Below are 11,867 nucleotides of genomic sequence, written 5' to 3' on the forward strand. Positions count from 1 at the left end.
ATTTCCGGATTTTGGTGATTGAGAAATGGAAATAAGCAGGAGTCCCTAACCCTAACCCTTCTAACCACGTGTGATCCAACAGAGAGAAACTGAGATAGAATGTGGCCGTCCCAAAGAGTACTGTTAGTGAAGCGGGTCTGATCGCTAGGTATCAAACTTTGTGTCTTGAAAAAAATACACCTTCCTTTTTAGTGTCTCCCGAAGACTCACAAAATTTGCTTGTGTTACTAATTTGCCCACAAAGAAAGCCCGGTAGGCTGGGTCCAGTGGACGCTGGTTTATTTCTGTGAGCAGACGCAGCTGTGAATAAACAGCTTTTAAAATCAGTTCTATCCAGCACTGACCTATAGGCGTCTTCGGGCTTTAGCACACTGTGTCTCTGAGATAACGCAGGGGTGGGCAGTTTACCCAAAAGTCGCTGAATTTCTGGCGGCCGCTCAGATGTGCACGGGGTCAGAGAGCTCACAGATACTGCCTCGTTCCGTTCCAGGCCCTCGAGCCGGCGAAGTGGAGTGGCCACGCTCATGTGCGTGCTGGGGTCTCTCTCGTGAATGTCATGAGTATTTTAAAAGTGTGTTTGCTGTTTCTTTCCAATTTTTGAAAATACAGCATCTATACTATTTGTATTAAAAGTAAAAGTCTACTTTGTCCTTTTCTATTTTTAGTTGCTTATAAAGTATTGCTAATAGGTACGTCATTTTTCTAACGAGAAATAAACAGTGATTATATTTTTAAGTCCTTTCTTAACCTTCTGTAAGTTTGCTGGTCACCAGGTGAGTCTGTAGAACCTAGAGGGATTGTGGAGGGTGGGGGTGATTGGAGCCGTGTAGGTCATTCCATCACTGATGGGGAGGAGTGTCTTCCTGACCCTTAGAGACCAGACTCCTCCACAGCCCGGGTCCTGCTGTGTCTGAAAGACGTGTTGCTTCCACTCCACAGGAGAGACGCCCGGTGGGGTAGGGGGTGGGGGGGCACGGTCTGCAAGCTGGTGAGGGGCCTCAGATCTGGGATTAAATAGCCCTTGCCCCAGGCTTTCAAAATGGGTTTAGAATCAATTCAGAGTTACTCTTATGGGAAAAGGTCAATAGAAATTTTAATGGAAAATTTGACTTTGATGACATTGGAATTCAATAGCTTTGAATTTTGAAAGAAAGCTTTTTCCCATAAGAGCGAGCTGTCTCAGGACAGCTGGCGTCCACACGGTCAAGCGCCCAGGGGGGTGGGGGGACCCAGGGTGGGCCTGGGGCGCTGACTGGGGAATAATTAAGGGTCGTGTGCCCTGGAAACCAGAGGACGTTTCATGTGTGGTCACGTCCAGAGGTGTTCCCAAGGTCAGCTCTGCAGGAGACGCTTCCGAGGCTGGACTCCGCATCGTGGACCAGGCCTGCGGGGTGTCCGTACCCACGCCCTCCTCCAGGAGCTGCTCTTTCCTGCCCGCGCCTCCCTGCCCGTGAGCCTGGGCTGCAGGGCACGGCCCGGTTCAGGCGGCACAGGCCCCCATGGAGAGCGACGGAGCGGCAGATGCCCGCTGCTCCCCTCCTGCTCTGCGGCCTGGATCCTACCAGGACCAGGACCAGGACCTGTCTGTGGCCTGGGGACTTGGGGACTCAGGTACAGATGAGGGGGAGGGGCAGATGGAGAGGTTGAATCCGTAAAAAACAACAAACAAACGAACAGCTGCCAAAAAAGAAGACCCCAGACTGACTCAGGGGCTTCCTTGCTGGCTCAGCTGGTGAAGAATCCGCCTGCAGGGCAGGAGACTCCAGTTTGATTCCTGGGTCGGGAAGACCCACTGGAGAAGGAATAGGCTACCCACCCCAGTATTCTTGGGCTTCCCTGGTGGCTCAGATGGTCAAGAATCTGCCAGCAATGCAGGAGACCTGGGTTCGATCACTGGGTTGGTAAGGTTCCCTGGAGAAGGGAAAGGCTACCCACTCCAGTGTTCTGGCCTGGAGAATTCCATGGACAGAGGAGCCTGGCGGGCTACAGTCTATAGGGTAGGAAAGAGTCAGACACGACAGAGCTACTAACACTTCACTTTTCAGACTGACTCACCCCAAATTCTACCAAACCTTTGGAGAAGAGTTCATACCAGTTCTCCCCAAACTCTCCCCCAAAATAAAAGACGAGCACCTCCCCACCCGTCGTGTGCAGCCACTAGGGCCCTGGTTCCCACGCCAGACGAGGACGCCGCTTTACACCTTGGCCGCCCTCCTCCTGCTTCTGGCTCTGTTCTGTAGGTTGTCTGAGTTCACTCCGCTTGTTAAGGCCGTTTAATTCTACAGGACTATTCGATTTCAAACACGAAAATATTCCACAGGCAAGTCTACTCTTTTCACTTTATGTTCCAACACTTCCTCATTTATTTCATACAATTCTTTAATTTTTAGCTCGTTAATAAAAAGTGTCTCCTTTCTTTCTTTTGTAATGGCAGTGGTGAGGTGGTTTAGTCGCTAAGTCGTGTCTGACTCTTTACAACCACATGGAGTGCAGCCCGCCAGGCTCCACTGTCCATGGGATTCTCTAGGCAGGAACACTGGAGTAGGTTGCCATTTCCTCTTCCAGGGGATCTTCCCAGCCCAGGGATGGAATCTACATCCCCGACATTGCAGGAGGATTCTTCACCACTGAGCCGCCTGGGACGCCCCCAAGGTGCCTGCTTCTATTCCTGTGTATATTATATTGTGCTTTTCCTTCCTCTGAACTAAACTTACTTTCTCCTTTTATATTTAATTAATTTGGATCTCTTTCTCTCCTCTAATAAGATAGACTTGTCTCTGTTTGAAATTGTCAATGCGATTTTTTTCTTTTGTGATGAATGTTGTTTCTTTAAGCTTTTCCTCTGTAGTGAAGTTTTATTTTTCATGTGTGTATTCTTAGGACTCTGCCTCTGGAGAAAGGGCATCCATTCGGGGTGCTTGTGTCTGCCCTCCCTTCGCAGCTGTGAGCGTCTTGCTCAGTTGGTAAGGAGATGGGTTTTAGAATTCTGCAGCTCTGCTCCCAAAGCACCTGAGGGGCTGTGTGCTGGGCGTGGTGAGGTGGGAGCTGGCATGACACGCCCCCGGGGTTCTCCAGACCAGGGCGGCCCTGCCGCGGTGAAGAGCATGTGCTCTTAGAGTGAGCGAAACTGTCAAATTCAGAAACAGGGGTTGGAGTTATTATGGAAAATGCTCCAGAATTCTGCTTGACCTTAAGAACAGTAGACCAGCAGATGACCCCGGGGCTGGGGTGGGTACAGCAGGAGACGGTGTCTACAGTTCAGATCAGCACGTTTGTAAAAATTAAAATATCCAACACTCAGGGGAACAGGCCCTTTCTAAAAAAAAAAAAAAAAAAAAGGCAACTTGGTTTAAACTTTTCCCTTGGAAAGTTTTCAAAAGCCAAAAAAACTAGTCTCGTCACTTGACTCAGCAGCCCCTTATCAGACATTTATCTTAAGAATAATAAAAGCCGATGACTGCTTCTAGTGTACTTGCTAATCTGACTTTACAGAGACAGCACGAGGTAGAAAAGATTAAGACTCCCAGCTCCCGGTGAGGACGCGGAAGCCAGGGCACCAGGGCTGGAGAGGAGTCACGGGTCAGGGACTAGAGGTGCCGGTGTCCGGAAGGCAGGGGGTCTGGGCTCTGGGTCAAGCGTCCGTGGGGGGCTGGGTGTGCAGAGAGGAGCCTGGGGCGCTGGGGCACTCCCGTCCGGCTGGGCACCAGCGCCTGGCAGGAGCGCATGTGAGCCGCGTCTTGGGCTGGTCCAGCCGTGTTCTTGGGCTGCGATGAGATGCAGACCGCTGTCAGAGGTGGTCCGGGAAGCGCTGTCTGCTCCTCCCAGCAGCTCAGTCAGAGACCACGTTTGGACACAGGCAGCTTTCCCCAGAGGATTCGTCCACTGAGTTCTCTCTGAGTGCCGATGCTTTCTGCTTTGTTTGCTTTTCATTTATAACCCTGCTCCTCAGCTTTTGTCTTCTGCTGCCTCTGGCTTCTAAGAAGGCTCTAATTTTGCAAAAAAAAAAAAAAAAAAAAGACATACTCACTCTGCAGCAAAAGAGATTTTCACTTTACTGACCGGCCTGGGGTGGCCAGCTCCTAGCTGAGGGACAGACACCCGATCGGATTCTGAAGGTCACTGTGGAGTGATCGCTGTTAACAGGGTGTTTTCCTTCAATAACACTTTAAAGTCTAAGTTCGCTGCGGGGATGATGAGCGCTGAAGCTTGACGAGCCGTTCCGCTCGGGCAGGATGGCGGAGAATCTCACAAAGAAAGCATGGGGCTTGTTTGTGCCTCCTCGGTCAGCCTCGGGGCAGGGCCGCCGACCGCTCCGGACCCAGGCTCAGGGCCCCGTCAGGGCCGCGGTGACCCTGCACGGCGCTCGTCGGCCCAGAGAAATACCTGACAACACTGCTTATTAGGTGGTGACGTCCAAACGGCTTAAGGAGTTGCATCCTCACAACTAGATGACTGAGAAAATAATGCCAGTATACCGAGATTAAAACCAGCATCTCGGTCATCCTCACAGGAGCAGCGTTTCCAGCCGGGGCGAGCACCCCTGGCCGTCTGCGTAGCGGCTCTGACCTCAGCCCGCCGGGCACAGCCACCCCCGCCTCGTCCGTGTAGAACTCCTCCTGGTTCCTGCGTCTCAGCTCAGCGGTTGAAGGAAGCCCCACCTCCACGAAGGCTTGGAGCTCTGCAAGCCGACCAGAAGTCGTGGCCTCCGCCGAGCTCCTCGTCCCCCGGAACTTTATTGTGTAATCCTTGGAAATACCAAGCGTCTCGGCGCACACCGGGGGTTGTGGTGCCCCGTCGGGGTTCCCCAACACAGGGCTTGGTCACCACCGGTACAAGTTCCGATTCAAATTCGCAGTCGTCGATTTGGGAAATCAGCCCCAAGAGGGCTCCCCTCGTCCGTGATTCTGTTGACCGCGAAGAGTTTGTGTGCCTGTGAAAAGCACCTCAGTGGCTGCAGAGGTCTGTCAAAATCATCCTCATCTTCCTTTGTCTGATCATACAGAATGCGAGTTCATTTTCTAGGCCTTCCTTTCGGGTGAAGAAGGCCAGTAAGCAAGAGAAGAAATATTCTGAGCTTTTTTTTTTTTCCTGGCTGTGTGCCTTGTGGAATCTCGGTTCCCCGACCAGGGATGGAACTCGGGCCATGGCAGTGAGAGCCCAGAATCCTAGCCACAAGGCCCCCAGGGACCCCTGATAAGGCTCACTCTGAGTTAAGCTGGCCCGAGCTCCAGTTGCTCGTAATCCACCCAGGCTCAGCCACTTCCCAGAGGCGTCCCTGTCCGCGCCCACCCCGCTGGTGGACGGCACTTCGTTACACGCATCCGTCCTCCCGCAGGTGGGCCTCCGGGTAACTTCCAGGGTGGGCTCTTACAAGTAAACCTGCTGTGGCTGTTTTAGCACTTGGCCTTGGTGGGCAGACGTCTGTTGAGTGTGATAGAAACAGGTTTGCTGGACTGGGGGAGGTGCTTGCTTCTCTCCGTGGAGTCTGCAATGCTTTCTCAAGGTCATTTCCCCGTGGAGTTCCAGCCGCTCCGTGTCCTCCTCAGCACTGGGTGTTGCCCCTCCTTTTCACGTTGGCGTCGGGGTTACTGCATTTCTAAAGAGTCGTGGGCCTGGACGTTCACAGCAAGAAAGGTGAGCACGGCTCACCCAGCTCTCGCCCCGGGACCAGCATCTCAGGAAGGTGACCAGCACCAGCGTGACTTGGCCTGCAGGAATGAGTCCCTGGGAAGACGGCATTTCTAGCCACAGATTAGCAAACCGAGGTCGCTGCTTCATGGTCTGGGTTAATATGAGCTTGTCCTGAGGGCTGAGCTGCCTGCAGTGAGGGCCCGGGTCAGGGGAGGAATCCGTGTCTGCAGAAATCAGAATCGGGCTGCCTCTGGGGTGGGATGGGACCCAGCAGCTCTATTTGTAACAGAACCAGGAGGCTGTGTGAGGGGAAATTTCTGGTGCTGAGAATGTTTGAGAGCTTGACCTGGTGTATGCACAGGAAGAAGTCGTCAAGTGCGCCCGTAAGCTGAACGTGCTCCACAGATGATCCTGTGTGTGTGTGTAGACCCCTGTTTAAAAAGTAGCTTAGTACCATCGTTCGAGGTTCTGTATATACGTGTGGCTGATTCACACTGATGTGCGGCAGAATCCACAGCAATGTCATAAAGCAATTATCCTTCAATTAAAATTACATAATTTCTTTTTTAAAAAGTAACTTAGTTCCCATCTCTTCCCTTGTTGGACAAAAGAAAGACCTCTCGCAGCCTGGCCACCAGGATTCTGACCACAGGACCGGCGGACGTGCACTGCAAGGCTGTGTCTGGGAGAGGGGGCAGGTCCGCGTGAAGGTGTCTCCTCTGAGCCGGGGGAGCCCCAGGGTGTGCTGAGGGCAGTCAGAGCACCGCGCGGAGGGGGAAATGGAAGCCTTTCTGTTTTCCCATGTGTCAGCAGAAGGAACAAGTTAAGGGAAAGGTGTTAGCTTCAGATTCATAAGGCGCCGAGCTGGGGTTGCCAGTAAAAGGAAACCCAATTGCTCAGCCAGACTCTGAAAAATATGACTTGGTCCCTGAGTGAGAGCAGATGTTGTTTCCTGTTACAGACACGAGCTGTGCGCCCTCCGGTTCCCACCACGGCAAGCCATCCTTTCTCCCTTCGGAGGCGAGCGAAAAGGAGCAGAATTCCGGCTCCACCATCCCTGGTGACGAGCGGGCAGGGAGACTGTTCTCCTGAACCACGACCACCTCGTCACGGGTTGCCTCGCCCTCCCGTCACGGCTGGGCCAGCAGAGGCCAGGCGCCCTGAGTCCCCTCTCCTGGATCCTCGGAGCGGGACGCTCCTCCAGGAAAGGACTTCCTCTCCCCACCGGCTGCGGGGACTGGGCGGCTGGCTGATGGCTCGGCCCCACTGACGGAGCTTTTCCAGTTTTGGAAAGTGGCGTGTGCCTCCTTGCCCGGGCAGACGGTAATTTATGCTGCGAATTCAGGCCTGGGCGTGACAACTCAGTCCTTTCAGGCCCCTGAAAACCTGCCTGGGGGCAGCTCCAGCCGCCAGCAGCACTGCCTCTGACCTGCCCTCGCCCACCGCCCTCGGCTCCCTGTCCCTGCCCGCCTCTCCCTCCAGGCCCCCACCTGCAGCCGCGCCAGCTGACACTGTCGCCTGCCAGCACAGGGACGCGGCAACACCTTCTGCAGAGTTTTCGGCCAGAGCTGGACTCCTCTGAGCCCTTAACAAGCAGCCTGCTCCGTAACAAACCACAGGACAAATATACTCGCTCCAATGTGGCAGCCTGAGCTACTTATTTTGCTTGATTTATGGGGAGTGAGACCCAAGGATGCCGTGGGGCTTTTCAGACATTGCTAAGTGTACGCTGACGCCCAGCGGGGTTGGGAAGGGGCTCAGTCTCCCATACTCCAGCCGGGGCACAGGGCCTGGCAGCTGCGGGGATGGAACGACGTGGGAAAGGGGGCAGGGAGGACCCCCCAGCCCGGGCTGGCTCCAGCCTGTGCCCACCGCCCGTCGGTCCCCAGCAGGACTCAGGCCCAGGGGATCACTGGCGCTTCTCTGAAGTGTGAGCCCACCGGGCAGCGCACCCAGGAGAACTGGCCGTGTTCTCCATCTGCTCCATGCAGCGCGGCCTTTGCACACAGAGCACTTGAAGTGTGGTTCTTGAAAATGCATGACTACAGTTTATTTATTGCTGTGGTTTAGTCGCTCAGTCGTGTCCAGCTCTTTGCAACCCCATGGACTGTAGCCCTCCAGGTTCCTCTGTCCATGGGATTTCCCAGGCAAGAATACTGGAGTGGGTTGCCATTTAGTGGGTTGCCATTTCCTTCTCCAGGGAATCTTCCCGACCCACGGCTCAAACCCACACAACCAGCATTGGCGCCAGATTCTTTACCGCTGAGCCACCTTACCTTCCATTAATTTGCAGTTTGACTTAAATAGCTACTTTATCGGACAGCACAGCTTTGGGCAGCAAGGCAAAAAAATTCCAGATTTCTGCCAATGTTTATTTTCCTCTAACTGAAATATTCAGAGTGGCCTCACTGAGTCGGGCTCTGGGGGAGGGCTCCTGCGGCGTGCTGTGGGGGGCCTGGCCAGGAGGTCTCGCTCCAGAGGTAACAGTGGCTCGCTGGAGGCTCATTCAGAATCACAAACACCCTGCATGGCCTCTTGCTGGATTTGCAGATGATCTGATTTTAAGGAGAGCATCATTGCAAGCTCCAATATTCTGTCCACCTGATGTGAAGAGCCAACTCATTGGAAAACACTCTGATGCTGGGAAAGATCGAGGGCAGGAGGAGGAGCCAGTGACGGAATGGGATGGTTGGATGGCGTCACCAACTCAATGGTCATGAGTCTAAGCAAACTTGGGAGACGGTGGAGGACAGGGAAGTTGGCGTGCTGCAGTCCGCGGGGCAACAGAGCCAGACACGGCCGAGCAGCTTAGTGCGGCACAGGGATGCAGCAGACAGGATGAAGGGACGCTGCTGCCCCAGCTTGGCGGGTGGTGGCCTCCGCAGGTCCAGCTGGACACTTGATTCAGCCCGACGAGGTCCCAGGACCCACAGCTGCTGGGAGGGTCTGAGTGATGGATTCACCTTCCCCTGGAGGGGAAGGGTTACCCTCCAAGGTAACCAGGGGTGGGGGAGGGTAACCTTGGAGGGTAACCCGCTCCCAAGTGTAGGTCGTGTCTTGCAATATTGGCTCATAATAGTTAAAATCACCATGATGAGAGACAGAGATCAAACACGTGAAAACGGAGAAGAATCCAACGCAGGAAACGAATGACATTTTCGCCACCATTTAAAACATGCTAAACATAGTACTTTATAAATCCCACTAAATGCTTGATGAGGTTCCGAAGCCTCTTTTGAGCTTTCAGATTTAGCAGCAATTTTAGTCCAACCCCATGGAGGAAGCGCTTCCAGCTGTGGTTCAAAGAGCCAAAATACAAAGAGTAATGGGCGTCGTGCTGAAATGCTCGCCTTTGTCCTGGCGCCGTGGGATCGCGTGGGAAGCGTCTGCAGCTGAACGAAGCGGGTTGGAGCAGCACGCATGGGTTGGGGGGGCAGGCGGCAGGGGGCTCTGCACGCAGACGGGCAAGCACACAGAGGCTCCTTTTTCAGCTTCGTACTTAAAAATGATTTCAGAGTCGCAGAAGGATTGTGGAAACTAGCCCAGAGAGCTCCCCTTACCCTCCACCTAGCTCCCAGCTAGTTACCACGTGCCACCCCGGCCTGACACGGGGGCACCAGGCGGCCGACCCAGACCTCCTCCCGTGTTCCCGCCGACGGACCCCAGCAGGACCCCGCTCTGCGAGAATGTGGGGTCACCCCCCCACACCCATCTGGGGCTGTTCCCCAGCTTTTCATGACCGCACCCTCTGCAGAGTCCTGGGCAGGTGTTTTCGGGGATGTCTCTCCCCGCTTTGTGAGAGTGTAGGGTCACCCCCACACACCCATCTGGGGCTATTCCCCAGCCTTTTGTGACCGCGCCCTCTGCAGAGTCCTGGGCAGGTGTTTTCGGGGACGTCTCTCTCTTCGGTTTGTCTGACGCTTTCCCAGGCGTGGATCGAGGTTCTGAGTCTTTGGCAGGAGCGGCTCTGGGGGGCTGCCGTGTCCCTGCCCGCCTCGTCCAGGGTCCGCGGGGTGCATACATCCCACTGCTGGAGACGCTGACCTCCACCTCCTCGCTAAGATCTGTCTCCCCTGAAAAGTGCTGTCTGCCTCTCGTAATTAACAGGTATCTGTGAGACTCTGCAAATGCCTTCTTCCTAATCAGGGTGTCTGGGTATTCAGTACTTCCAATGTTGGCTGTATTTGCTTCAAAAATTAAGTTGGAAAAAGGTCTATTACCCCTGTGTATCCGAAGAAAGATGTACCATAGGACGCATAGTCTTAATAAGAAATGGTCGTTTTCTTAAAGTCAAAAATTTAATGGAAAAACTGTAAGCAGTCCTACTGTCTGAAGTAGAAATGGAGAGGCTCTGGAGACAGTCACTAACGGACTCCGGGTAAGTGAGTTTCAAGTCAGACTCTTGCAGACAGAAATCTGCCAGGTGCTACAGATGTCATCAAGACACTGACGCAGATTTAGAGATGAAAGGTAAAAGGCCGTCTGTGGTTCTCGATAAAGAGGTGGGGAAGGACCATGAATATCTGTGGTACCAGAATCATTCTGGTTAACTTGTAACTGTTAACTTAAGCTTTGAACTTAGAGATGAATTACAGAGTTTTCTTTTACACGACACCAGAGCTGTCCAAACGTCGTGACCTGTCCTTGGAAAACAAATGGCTGTCAGAGGAAACGTCTTAACAGATAGCTTTAAAATAATAAGCAACACGTTTAATTTGTAGCTTAAAGATGAAAGTGATTTTTTTTAAATGACCAAGAAAACTACAGCTTTTTGAGAGCAGCTTTTGAGAACAGATGGGCTAAAGTCTCTATTATTGCCCCAAATGATGTATGTCATCTATTAAGATGCTCCTGTCTGCATACTTTATTTTCTGTCTTATTTAACAATCTTCCCCAAAATGATGGGTTGTAATTCCATATGCTAAAAATGTTAATATGTAGTGACTTATGATTAATTTGCAAGAACAACTAATTGACATCAGGGAAGATGGAAATTTACTAGCTGAATTTCAACCAAATGTTTGCATAATTGGTAGATAAGAACTAAAAATGAATAACATGATTTAGTAAGTCAATTATTCATTGCTATTCAGATGTGCACTTCTTAGAGGAGTACTTTTTACAAGTTTGAAAGCCATTAGAATCACAAAGTAAACAGCTTAGGATCAGACCTCCACATGCTGTATCAGGAAATGTTAAACTAAGCTTCTCAAAAACAGTGAAGTATGAGGCAGATTCTGTATCACCTGAGCCACCAGGGAAGCCCTCAATCACATTCGGTTCACTTCAGTGCAGTTCAGTTGCTCAGTCGTGTCCGACTCTTTGTGATCCCATGGACTGCAGCACGCCAGGCCTCCCTGTTCATCAAGTCCCGGAGTTTACCAAACTCACGTCCATTGAGTTGGTGATGCCATCCAACCATCTCATCCTCTCTTGTGCCCTTTTCTTTGCACCTTCAATCTTTCTCAGTATCAGGGTCTTTTCAGATGAGTCAGTTCTTCACATCAAGTGGCCAAAGTATTGGAGTTTCAGCTTCAGCATCAGTCCTTCCAGTGAATATTCAAGGTTGGTTTCCTTTAGGATGGACTGGTTGGACCTCCTTGCAGTCCAAGGGACTCTCAAGAGTCTTCTCCAACACCACAGTTCAAAGGCATCAATTCTTCGGGGCTCAGCTTTCTTCACAGTCCAACTCTCACATCCATACATGACCACTGGAAAAACCATAGCCTTGACTAGACGAACCTTTGTTGGCAAAGTAATGTCTCTGCTTTTTAACATGCTGTCTAGGTTGGTGATAACTTTCCTTCCAAGGAGTAAGCGTCTTTTAATTTCATGGCTGAAGTCACCATCTGCAGTGATTTTGGAGCCCAGAAAAATAAAGTCTGACACTGTTTCCCCATCTATTTCCCATGAAGTGATGGGACCAGATGCCATGATCTTCGTTTTCTGAATGTTGAGCTTGAAGCCAACTTTTTCACTCTCCTCTTTCACTTTCATCAACAGGCTTTTGAGTTCCTCTTCACTTTCTGCCATAAGGGTGGTGTCATCTGCATGTCTGAGGTTATTGATATTTCTCCCAGCAATCTTGATTCCAGCTTGTGCTTCTTCCAGCCCAGCGTTTCTCATGATGTACTCTGCATAGAAGTTAAATAAGCAGGGTGACAATATACAGCCTTGACAAACTCCTTTTCCTATTTGGAACCAGTCTGTTGTTCCATGTCCAGTTCTAACTGTTG

At 51.9% G+C, this 11,867-nt stretch overlaps 1 long non-coding RNA gene across 1 annotated transcript; it reads left to right on the forward strand.

Annotated features, from left to right (window-relative positions):
• Positions 1-1,248: 1,248 nt before the first annotated feature.
• LOC139186256 (uncharacterized) lies at positions 1,249-11,653 on the forward strand. Its single transcript, XR_011569823.1, has 3 exons — positions 1,249-2,652; positions 2,881-2,963; positions 6,593-11,653. It is a non-coding gene; the product is annotated as an uncharacterized lncRNA (long non-coding RNA).
• The last annotated feature ends 214 nt before the right edge of the window (positions 11,654-11,867 follow it).

The sequence above is a fragment of the Bos indicus genome, chromosome 12 (genome assembly GCF_029378745.1).
Source record: "Bos indicus isolate NIAB-ARS_2022 breed Sahiwal x Tharparkar chromosome 12, NIAB-ARS_B.indTharparkar_mat_pri_1.0, whole genome shotgun sequence".
NCBI lineage: Eukaryota > Metazoa > Chordata > Mammalia > Artiodactyla > Bovidae > Bos > Bos indicus.